The sequence below is a fragment of the Cannabis sativa genome, chromosome 3 (genome assembly GCF_029168945.1).
Source record: "Cannabis sativa cultivar Pink pepper isolate KNU-18-1 chromosome 3, ASM2916894v1, whole genome shotgun sequence".
In the NCBI taxonomy this organism is placed as follows: Eukaryota; Viridiplantae; Streptophyta; class Magnoliopsida; order Rosales; family Cannabaceae; genus Cannabis; species Cannabis sativa.
The window spans coordinates 64783507-64795321 of record NC_083603.1 but is presented as its reverse complement, the minus strand read 5'-3'; positions in this window follow the sequence as shown (position 1 = coordinate 64795321).

Below are 11815 nucleotides of genomic sequence, written 5' to 3'. Positions count from 1 at the left end.
TGGGTGTGCCCCAGTACCTTAATTTTCATGTAACGACATGATCATTAGGTTACTGGGATACCCCAAGCCATTTCTTGAGATGCCAGGTCAATCCTTTATACTTTGAGTAGTGTTTTTTATGCGGGTGAGGTCACTTATGTTGTTTTCGCACTTTCACCACGCTGAAAAGATCTTCTATCTTTGAGATGAACGACCTATTAGACAGCCAAATGCTTGACTCAGGAGGTGGGGCTTTCGCTAACGAGCAAGATAGAAGCAACAACTTCATACCAGCCTCAATTTTTGAGGAGGAGGTACCTGTTGCTGAAGCTGGGACTTTGGGTCTACTGTCTTTTAATGACATAGAAAGGATGGTTCAGGAACTCACCAAACCAGGGACAATCGATATTCGTGACAGTGAATCCACGGTGTCCGCCTGAGAACATCTTGTTCATTCGAGGCATGCCCTCGACATCGAAGTCGAGGAGATGGGGGAAGATTGGGAGGTTCCTGATCGTGAGTCAGGGGAAGAAGAGAATGCCGAGGGAAGTGAGACAGATTCATTTGACAACACCTAAGTGAACGAACCCTTCTCATGCGAGGACCTAGTCTCGTGAGTTACCAAATCAGACCTAAATGTTGGAATTATTTTACCAGGATCTATTTACTATCATGTATGTTGATTAACATCCTAATATGAATTCTAAAACAATGAAAATAAACACATATAACGTTAGAAAACCTTACAGTGGGTGCAGCGGAATATTATGAGTCCTTCCGTTCAGATCTCTAGCCCTTGATTCCTTTCTGTAGCAGAGCATCACCAAGATCTGAACCTGGATCTTCTTTTCTCCTTCTTTGATGCAGAATTTCCATAGTCTTACATACTATGATTGAGGTACCACTTGATGTGTGTGGGCACTACTCATCTCACAAGGATTTCGACATTTTCTCTCTTTTTCTCTCTTAATTTCGTGGTCTTAAGCTTACAAGAGAAGAGAGCAAGGGTTGCTTTATATAGGGAAAAGGGAGAGCACAACTTTCCAAATAAACAGTTTCCTCTTTTACTGTGTAATTGATTAACTGCCTTATTTAGTGTGATCCACCACTTTCCTATTATTGGTAGGCTTTGATTAGCAATTACATGGCAATTAAAATTAAAAATAATAATTGGGAAACAAGCAAAGGGAGTGGCCGACCTTGGAGTTTCATGGGCCTCACTTGGATTTTGCAGTTTCCTCAATTTTATTTCTATTTCTCCAAAAATGCCATTTTTCCAATTCTAATCATTTAAATGCCAAAACTAATTATTTCATAAGTAAAATAGATTATTAAATAATATTGTCATTTAAAATAATTATTAATTAGACATGCAAAGTCTCTCAATTAATAGTTAAACCTAGAAACCCTTTTATTTACGATTTCATCATTACTTAGTGAGAATTCATAAAGTAGACATAGTCTAACTTTTAGAATTATAATTGATTAATTACAATCAATTAACTGAGTCTTACAAGCGAAATGGTCTCAACTAGTATGGGGACCATGGGTCTATATAACCGAGCTTCCAATAAGTCGAACCGAATTTACCAAGTAAATTCCCTAACTTATTAATTCCTCATTGAATCCACACTTAGAACTTGGAATTGCACTCTCAGTCATATAGAACGCTCTATATGTTCCATGATATAGACACGTCATTAGTTATCCATTGTTATAACCCTAATGTGATCAATGATCCTCTATATAGATGATCTACATTGAAAAGGCAATACTGTTACCGCTACACCTTCAATGTATTTTATCCTTAAAACACTTAACCCTGTATAAATGATATTTCAGCTAAGTGAAATGAGATCTCCACCATTTATTTTCGTTTGGTTAAGCTCAAAGGAAATCATCCTTTACTTTCTATTTGCCAAATAGAAGCTATAGATTCCATATTTATGTTAGCGCTCCCACTCAATTGCATTACCGTGTTCCCAAAATGTACGTATCACCCTGACCCAAAAGTAGGCTTAACTAACAAATCAAAGAACACGAGTAACACTCTTGAGATTGAACCTAACCATATCAGGATTAAGATCATTTGATCTAGGATCAACAGGTGATATTGAATTGAATAGATATTACGGTAAATTTTAATATATCTAATCAAAGTTCAATATCGGTCCCTTCCGATGTATACTCCATACATTCGATACTGGTAAACTTTGCCAATGTCCTGGAAAGGACATAACACTTTTCCAAGGTGTAAGAATACCTATAGCTGATTATACCATGTCAGTCTAAATCCAGTGTTCTGACAAATCAGGGAATAAACTTTTGAACATATAATTAAGATTATATTCCACTGTGCTGACAACACTATAATCTTAACAAATTCATATGTTCTGGACTTAAAAAGAATTCATACATTATATACATATAATCATGAAATAAATCATGTGAACCATGCAACATAAAATGTTATTTCTGATCTTTATTAATAAGTAAATCTGATTATATGAAATGAGTTTTATTTAGGGCATAAAACCCAACAAACTCCCACTTGCACTAATATAAAACAAAAAGTGCATTTCAAATAATCATTAACACCTTGATACACAAATCAAGTGTAATAGTAGTAACCTCCTCGTAATAGGATCTGACAGGTTGAATTAACAACAACCTTTTCTCCACCATTACTCTTCCTTAATCACAAAATCCTTGATAATGTGAAATTCCTCTCTATATGTCTACTTTCTTGGGTTACTGGATTCTATACTTTTGGCAACTACTTCTTGGTTATTCAGGAAGTAACCCTTGTAGTTAAGGCAAGTTGGAACAGTGCCACAAATGTATAGAACTTTCCTTAGACTGAATAAGTATCTTTCCTGCAACTTTTAACATTCATTCTCTTTCTGGTAGACTAAGAGATTTCAGATAGGTTTTTCCACTTCTCCAAAATCACTACTCCACCCCCAAAGTAATCACCATCTCATCAGCAGACTTTCTAGCACACAGGAAAGTCTCGAAATCTGATGTGGTGTAGTCTAAGAGTTTCAAACCACCCTTATTGACTAACATATAGTTCCTCTTCTTAATCTTAAAAATTTACTTGATTGTCTTCCAATGTTCCTCTACTGGATTAATTTGATACTTACTCGTTACTCCCACTCAACAGCAGGTGTCTGGTCTAAGGCATACTAAAGCATATCTGAGACCTCTCACTGTTGATTTAAGAAATTCTTTCATGGCTTTATCTTCTCTGGAATAGTTGAGACTTTTCCTTAGATAAATAAAATCTATATCTCAGAAGTTGTGAAGCTTCTATAGATTGCCATTGGAAAGAAAATGCTTCAACATCTTACTGCTTGCATTAGAGTAAGTAATTACCAGGTATACCACAAGCCATAGGTTTAGATAAACTCAAACCTATAATAATAGGAACAGGAAGTTTTGTTAAGTCCATTGAATAGACTTATGAACGAAAATTTCCTTTCATGTCCTTGTAATAGAAAACTTTAGGTTACTCCATGTGAATGGATCAAACCATAGTTCTATTGGCTTTCTTCTTAGTTTCTTATCTTGACAATCCATTACTTGTTTAAACTCACAATGGATTTTAATCACTAGTGTCTTCCAAGTCATGAGAAGGTGAGTTCCTAGAAAGTCTCCCACTACAACAAGGTACCGTGAATTATGTCTAAGAAAACTAAATGGTATTGACCTCTTCGGTTGTGTTAAGACAACAGAGGCAGTGGGATCATCTTGTAACGAATAAGATGATAGAACACTTATGGAATCAAGAAAAATTAATCTCCTTTATTTACTACTTTATTTTCAGACTTAGTCATTTTCTTAGAAAAGTAGTATTTGTTTAAACAAACACTTTCTTATCTAATGACTATGGGATGCTACACCCCTAATCACTTAGAATAGCTAACAAACATGAAAACCGGGGTTAGCAGTTCTAGCTTTTCTTAAGATTTCAATTAGGTCATCCATGAATCTAGTAATGATTTACATTAAGTATACAACCATTACATCATTCTGAAATTTTATTATCATAGAAGGATTTAGGCAACGACTAGTAACTAATCATCAATATGCAACTCGAATTTCTGGGGAGGTAAGTTTGGATATAATTCAAAATCAAATTAATGATCTTTGAACTGCATATCAACTAACTTTTTCTCCACCCCTATCAGTTCGCAAGATCTTTAACCACTTACCATTGCTAGAAATTCATGAAAATTTTTCAAACATTTCAAATTTCTGTTGCATAAGGTAAAATCTAGGTGATCGTTTTAAGAATACAATGAAAACTCATATCCACCCCTGAATGTACATCCATCTACGAATGATATGATTATACTTTCAGTGGATATAGGCATATTAACTCTTTGCAGAGAATGATCTTGTCTAAACCACTATGAACAAGATACAAATGCCATAGATTTATAAAAAATGTGGTTGTATCTTTTGATGACTTAAGTTTAGTTACATCAAAGAGTTCTTAGAATAGTGCAAGTTGATTCTGGTCACAGAATACTAAACTCATACAGTTTAAATCCATTGAAAGAAAATGGTTATGAAACACTTGTGAAAGTGTAACTGTATAATTAGTAATTCTTTCTTGGACCACCACTACTAATCTAACTCTAAGTTTGATTTGCCCATACAAGTAGGAGATTTCTAAGATTGAGGATTTATATCATTTTGGGATATTATTCCGGGAATATAATCATATGCGTCATCTAGTTTCTTAAGAGAAAATAAGACTTTATATGATTTATAGACCATTCATCCAATGATATGTCATTAAGCTAATTCGAAATGAATAAGCTAAGAGGAATTAGGATAATTTCATTTTAAATAAGAATTCAACGATGCTCCGATTAGCGAGAGTCAAAGTAATCTTATTTATACAATCTTCTTGTTTCATATTGTAAAATACTAGTCTAAGGTGTCATCAATTGATGAACAGCTAGATGTTGCATATACAATATTTATCTTTCGAGATCTAACATTATTATGTTAGTCTAATGGTGAAAATCCATTAGGGATTTATCTCATTAGAAAAACAAGCCAAGTTAGACCAACAATGAAGATTCGAAATTAAACTACAATTTAATAACAGAAAATAACATGGTTCAATACAAATTCATACACAATTCAGAAATTATGAAGCACATAGCAAGTAGGAATGACAAGTGAAAATACTAAAACATACAATCCTAAATAATTTCCAAGGTTTTCAACAAACTGATATCAGTGTCCCGTTTAGGCGAGAGTCAAAGCTACCATTCATTTAATAGAGTTGTCAGCTCATCTAAAATGATCAACATTCTAGCAACCTTTTATTCGATCAAGATGTGAATCTGCGTTGTCCCGTTTAGGCGAGAGTCAAGGCTATTCTATCTTATGAGGTTCCACCATTGTTTCATATTCTTGCAACTCTTATACAGTCGACACCATTAGGGTGATCATAAACTATATAAAAAACTTACAAGATTACTTATCTTTCGAGATTAAACGGTGCTAACTTGCTAATGAACGTTCCTCCATTAGGGAGGATTACTCACTAAAACAATAGCTATGTAAAACCAACAATGGAGATCGAATATCCTTATAATAAAGCTCATTATTTAATGAAGGGTTGTATTTTCTTTTAATATTTATTTTAATCAATTTATTTTAAACATATATTTATTTAATTAAAATTTCCAATTTAGAATAAAATTCTAAATATAAACTTTTATTTAATATTTATAAATTATACTTAGATGGATATAAAAATAACGTGAATTATTTCCATCTTAGTAATAATTTCCATAAATATTTAGAAAATTATTCAATTTAAGTTGTTTCAAAATTAATTTAAATTAATTTACAACTTCAAATTTATTTTTCTATAAATATATATTGCATTTTCGAAAATGCTTTAAAATAAAATAAAAACAAATCCTGGAAAAGTACTCTAATTTTATGTTGGCCCAAAATTAATTAATAAAATTAATTTTTAACAAAAAATATAACTTTCCTATTTAATTAAATATCTAAGAAAAATTTCAAATATTTAAGTATCATGATTAAAAATCAACTTAAATATTAATTTCTATTTAATTAAATACACTAGAAAAATACTTCAAGCAAAACAGAAAATATCTACCTAGACTTTCATAGACTAATTAATTCAATTTCTAATTATAATATATTTTAGTTCATTTATTTTAATTAATCATTAAATGAAAAATCATTGATTTAAGTTGGTCCAAAATTATAAAAAAAAAAATCAACTTTAATCTATTTTTCAAATAAAATTCGAAATTTCTGCATTAAAGAAATGCAATTTCAAAATTTTGGGAAATGATTAATAAAATAAAATAAAATATATTTTGAAAATTATTCAAACTTAAGTTATTCTGAAATAAGGTTCCAAACTTAAAATAATTTTCAACTTTAATTAAATAACATGAAAATAACAATATTAAACTATCATGATGAAAATCAACTTAGATATTGAAATTTAAATTTAATTAAATGTATTAAATTCAAGAATAAATAATTAAGTAAAGAGGAAACTTAATTATTAATTCTAGTTTAATACTGGGAAAATATACTAAACTTAGATTGTACCAAAATTAATTAGGAAACAATTAATTTCACAATCTATGATATTTTTCTATTTAATATTAGAAATAATAACTAGTACTAGAAATAACTATGTAGAATATATACCATTAACTAAGTGTTTTTCTAAAATTAACTTTAAAATACTACAATGAAAAATAAATTTCATATATTTTAAAAGTTAATTATGTTGCTAATTCAATTTTAATTAGGTTAGACTAATATAATTAACCTAATACAATTATTTAAATAAGGAAAATGGGCCTTCACAATTGGGGTAGTTCATGTGAGGGGGAGCTGGGTTCAGTATGTCGTACCCACTTCTATTGGCCCCCAACTCTCACACAAGGCCCAAAAGAGAGGAATTTAACCTTTAGATAAACAATTGTTATTCATTGAATAAGCCCAAATCTAATTGGACCTAAATAAATTTCCTTATGTCAAAATTTATTTTAGCAACCTAGTCCATTTACTTAGTAAAAACTTAAATGGGCTTCCTATATGCATCTAAGCCCAAAAGCAAACATATAGGCTCACACAGGTCAAATGATTTGGATGGGCCCTATCATGTTACTAGGTTTACACAGATGAAAGAAGTACAAAATTTACCTGTTACAAATTATTTATAAGATCTATCGTCAATTGGACTATGATTAAAATCAGATCATAGGATCTGTCAACAAGTTAATCATAGCAATATAGATCAGATAAATAATAGGTTTGTTTAAAAAAATTTTTGAATAAACAATATAAATAAACAAACATTGTCCATGTAACAGATGTGAAAATAAGATATTAATATAATTAAATTATTATTTTTAAACTAACCAACTAAAGGGAACTAATTTTAAAATATCTAGGTTTATTTGAATCCAATTAAATTAAATATCTAATAAGATCAATGATTTGAAAGGAAAGAATCTTCAATATCACTTTCAGATCTTATAATTTAATAAAATAAACCAATTTTAAAATAGATTTGGTTAGATAATTATTATTTTAGGAATAAAATAATAAATGAATAATAATTACCATAATTATATGTCAAAATATGTAATATCCAGTTTAAAATAGTATTTAATTTTTTTGTTGGATATTAATTGTGCGAGGATAATTATCTTATTTATTTGTGTTGTTAGTGAGTTGATATTATTGCTTAGAGTAGTTGTACCAATTTTCTAAAGAAAGTTAAAGTTGTATTAACTATGAAAGTAAAATATTATGATATTTTCATAAGTAAGTAATTGTTTAATTAAAGCCCAATATGAAAGTCTATTAGGTTTTTATAATATATTTATTAGGTTTAATTAATTGTATAAGTGATATTAAATAATATTATTATTTGATTAATGTTAGAAAAATCGTAAGTTTAGAGAAATTCGCAGGTTTAGAAATTGTTTTACTAAAATGACCATATCTGGAGTTTTCTAACTCCGATTGAGGTGATTCCAGTGGCGTTGGAAAGATAATTCAATGATCTATAAATTTTGTAGAAATAACCATATCATCATTCGTAATTTTTTTTGGGTGAAAACTAAGCCCTAAAGTTATGAGATTTAGAGGTTACAATTTAAATTTAAAAGTAAGATATTTGTTTATTTAATAATTTATCATATTGTTATTGCTATTATGTTAATATTATTATTATTCATAAAACTAAACCTAATAAGAGTCAGAATAGTATAGGTTTCATTAACCCTAAAATTATATCGTTCTATTCTTCCCACCTATCTGAGCAAGACTAACCCTAAAATTTTCAAATCATCTTTCCATTACATCCTTAGCCAAATCTATACCACTCTTCACTCTCATCTTTGATCACCATCATCTTATGTCTATCGATCCAAGCAGCTTGATAGATTTGAGGTAATAAACTCTACCTTTACTTATTTATTGATCACAATAGGATAATATTCGTAGGTCTCCTTTTCTTATTTTTTCAGAATGAAACATGTCTCAGTAAAACTGCCATATCTCTTTAAATACTCATTCGATTCTCGTAATCTTGGTGTCTATAGAAAGCTTATTGAATTTCCCATAATTCTTATGAAGAAAGGTTTTACTGAATCGAAATTTATCTATGTCAAAAATTAGTTTTTCTACGCTGTTTGTTGTAAATCGTTTTTTTATATTTTCTATATAAGTTGTCTCAGTAAAATTCAAATATCTCTCTGAATAATGATCTGATTCTAGTGATCTTGGTACCGTTGAAATGATAATTCAATTTTCAAAATGTTTTATGAAGAAACCATTCACTAATTATTGATTATTCTAAGTCAAAATTATTGTTTTATTGCTATAGTCCGAAATCCATTTGTTTCAAGATTTCTAGAAAACTGTTTCGGTATAATATCTATATCTCTTACGTTATAACTCCGATTTTAAAGAGTTTAGTGTCATTAGAAAGGGAATTCAATTTTCTAAAACTTTTATCAATAGAGTATTCTCTGATTTAGAATATTTCAGTATCAAAACTTTGGATTTCTGATGTCTACTGTGATTCGTTACTCCATATTCCTTCTCAGAAATAGGTTCAGTAAAACTATCATAACTCTCTCAGTTTTAATCCATTTTTAGTGATCTCTATATCATAGGAAAGATAATTGAATTTCCTATAATGTTTATGAAGGAAAATTCCACTGAATTTGTGTAGTTATTGGTCAAAAATAGTATTCTTTCTGATGTACTGTAAGAGTGCGAATTTTAATGTTAGGGCCTTGACCCATGCGTTATTATAGGTAGTAGTGACGAGATAACAAGTTTAAGCAGCGGGATTTGAGGTAAGGAAATTAGATAGTTTTGTATGTGTGTATCGGCATAAATTTAAATTCTTTATGTTTTGAAATATGATTTATGATTTGTTATTATGAATATGTATATGAACTGAGAATGTGTGGTATGGACACAATATGTTGTATGACTTGTATATGTTGTATGTTGTATTTGTATGTTTCAAGTTGTATGTTGTATGTTGTGTTTGTATGTTGCATGCTGTATGTTGTATGCTAACGTCTCAGGTAAAGTGAGGGACCATGGTGGGGTATGATACGGGATAAGGCCGTTGAATGTAGAGATACCCTACCCTGCATTTTACTGAGTCGTATATGAGATTGTTATGGTGGGTATGATACAGTGATGTTACTATTGAATATAGAGATACCCTATCCTATAACAATAGTAGGGCTGCATAGGCCTAGGTTATTATATGGGCAAATTAGGCCCAGGATATTGTAGGGCCAGGCTAGGCTCGGGTTATGTAAGTAATGGCTATGATATGCCAATGTTATGGTAATGACATTGTCATTTATAGTATTGATATGATTATGTTATGAATGTGATACTGGAGTTATGATCTCTGCATATATGTATGGTGTGAACAATTATTATGGACCTATATGATAAAGCTTTTCATGTGTACAGTTATTTGTCTATAGTTATAGAATAAGGTGTATGATATTGCTAAAACTTAATAAATACATTAATAATATGTGTGATATTATATGGTATTGTATGATAAGCATTTCGTTACTGGGCTTTTAGCTCACCCCCTTATTTTTCCCCCTATAGGCAATAGACAGGAAACATTGAATGTAAGTTTAAAGAGTTGGGTCAGTCTGGTATGTATACTGCGAGGGGCTATGGACGAGCAAACGGTCCAGAACGCCGGTGGAGCCTTGGTTTTGTTTTTTTCTTTATAGTAAAGTAATCTGAGCTCAGTGGGATGTTAAAAATTTATTTTTTTATTTTTTATTTTTTGCACTCAACTACTTATTTTGGTTTTAATATGAATGATCATTCACCTTTTTTCATATTTATTGTAAAACCCACTGTGTATTTCCAAACATCTTTGAATCTTTTTAATTAATGCATCAAAAATACTATTTTGTAAAATAAGGCAAAATATTGGGGTGTTACAGTTGGTATCAGAGCCGATTGTTCCTTGGCCCGAAGGATACTCACAGTATACATACAGAAGACTGAAAAGATCCCTCTCACTATAACGTAAGTGTTAGTTCTAATATGCTTAGTATTGCCATTAATAGTTTTATATGTGATATATAGATTTTTGTTAAAATATGTTTCCTAGAATTAGAGTCTCATCTGTAGTGGGTTCTTAGAGAAATTAAGAGTATATTACCTCTTATGATTGATTACACATTTTACGAAGAAGATGAATAGGTTTTATATTTCTTTATTGTCTTGAATTGAAACTAGGAAGGACAGTGTTCCTTTCTTGAAAGTTTAGAATAAATTATATTAGGAATTCATAAGACTTTGTTTGATAAATAGAATATTACTAGTTAAGCTTGACAACATTAAGTTTAGATATATTCATGGAATCTTCTCTCCCTATAATTGAACTCTTTTGTTTCTATTAAATTAACATTTCTTGTAAGAGCTCACACATGCAACTAGAAGATCAGTTAGAATCAATGTGAAAGGAACGACTAGTAGAGGTGGGGGCTAAGGATGTGTGTTCCGCTGACCCACAAATGGTTGATGTTCCAGAGAACCCAATAGTAGTTAAGGCTAACGATCTAATAGAGGCATTGGAAGGAGTGTGAGCATGACTAAGACGATTTGTTGAAGAGTTTTCACAGACTCAGCACAATAGATCACCAACACTAGTAGTGGAACTTGAAGCACATAATGAAATGTACCAATAGCCAACTAAGTACCGATGCATAGAATTGCACCTGTCTACAAATGTTAAAGATGAAGTCTCCACACCTAGCTATGAATGAAAGCCCAACATATAGGAAGTAGGGATGACTTAGAACAGTAGATGTTATACCAGACTGGGACAGTATATTTTACGAAACTCACTTATTAAGAAGGATGAAAGAATAGATCTTTAAGGAGCAAGTACTATCTTGTTGGATATTCCATAAGTTACACACTCCTAAGTTAGATGGTAAGAAGTATGAATAGTGTATGCAAAGACTTTAGAGAGGAGTCTGCTATAGAAATGAGTCAGGAGAGGATGATGCCATCATATAGAAAGGAGTGTAGCGTGCTGAATAGAATCCAAAATAAGAAGTTAAAAAGAGACATGATAAAATAGATAGAGGTAATGACTTATGAAGGTATCTTGAACACCAAGAGATTAGTAGAGTATCAACAAATATCAAATTACCGAAGGAAAATTGTGAGCTTCAAACTCAAGGTTAGCTACTTTGTGAGGAGGCAATAGAGTAAAATGCACATGGTTTCGATA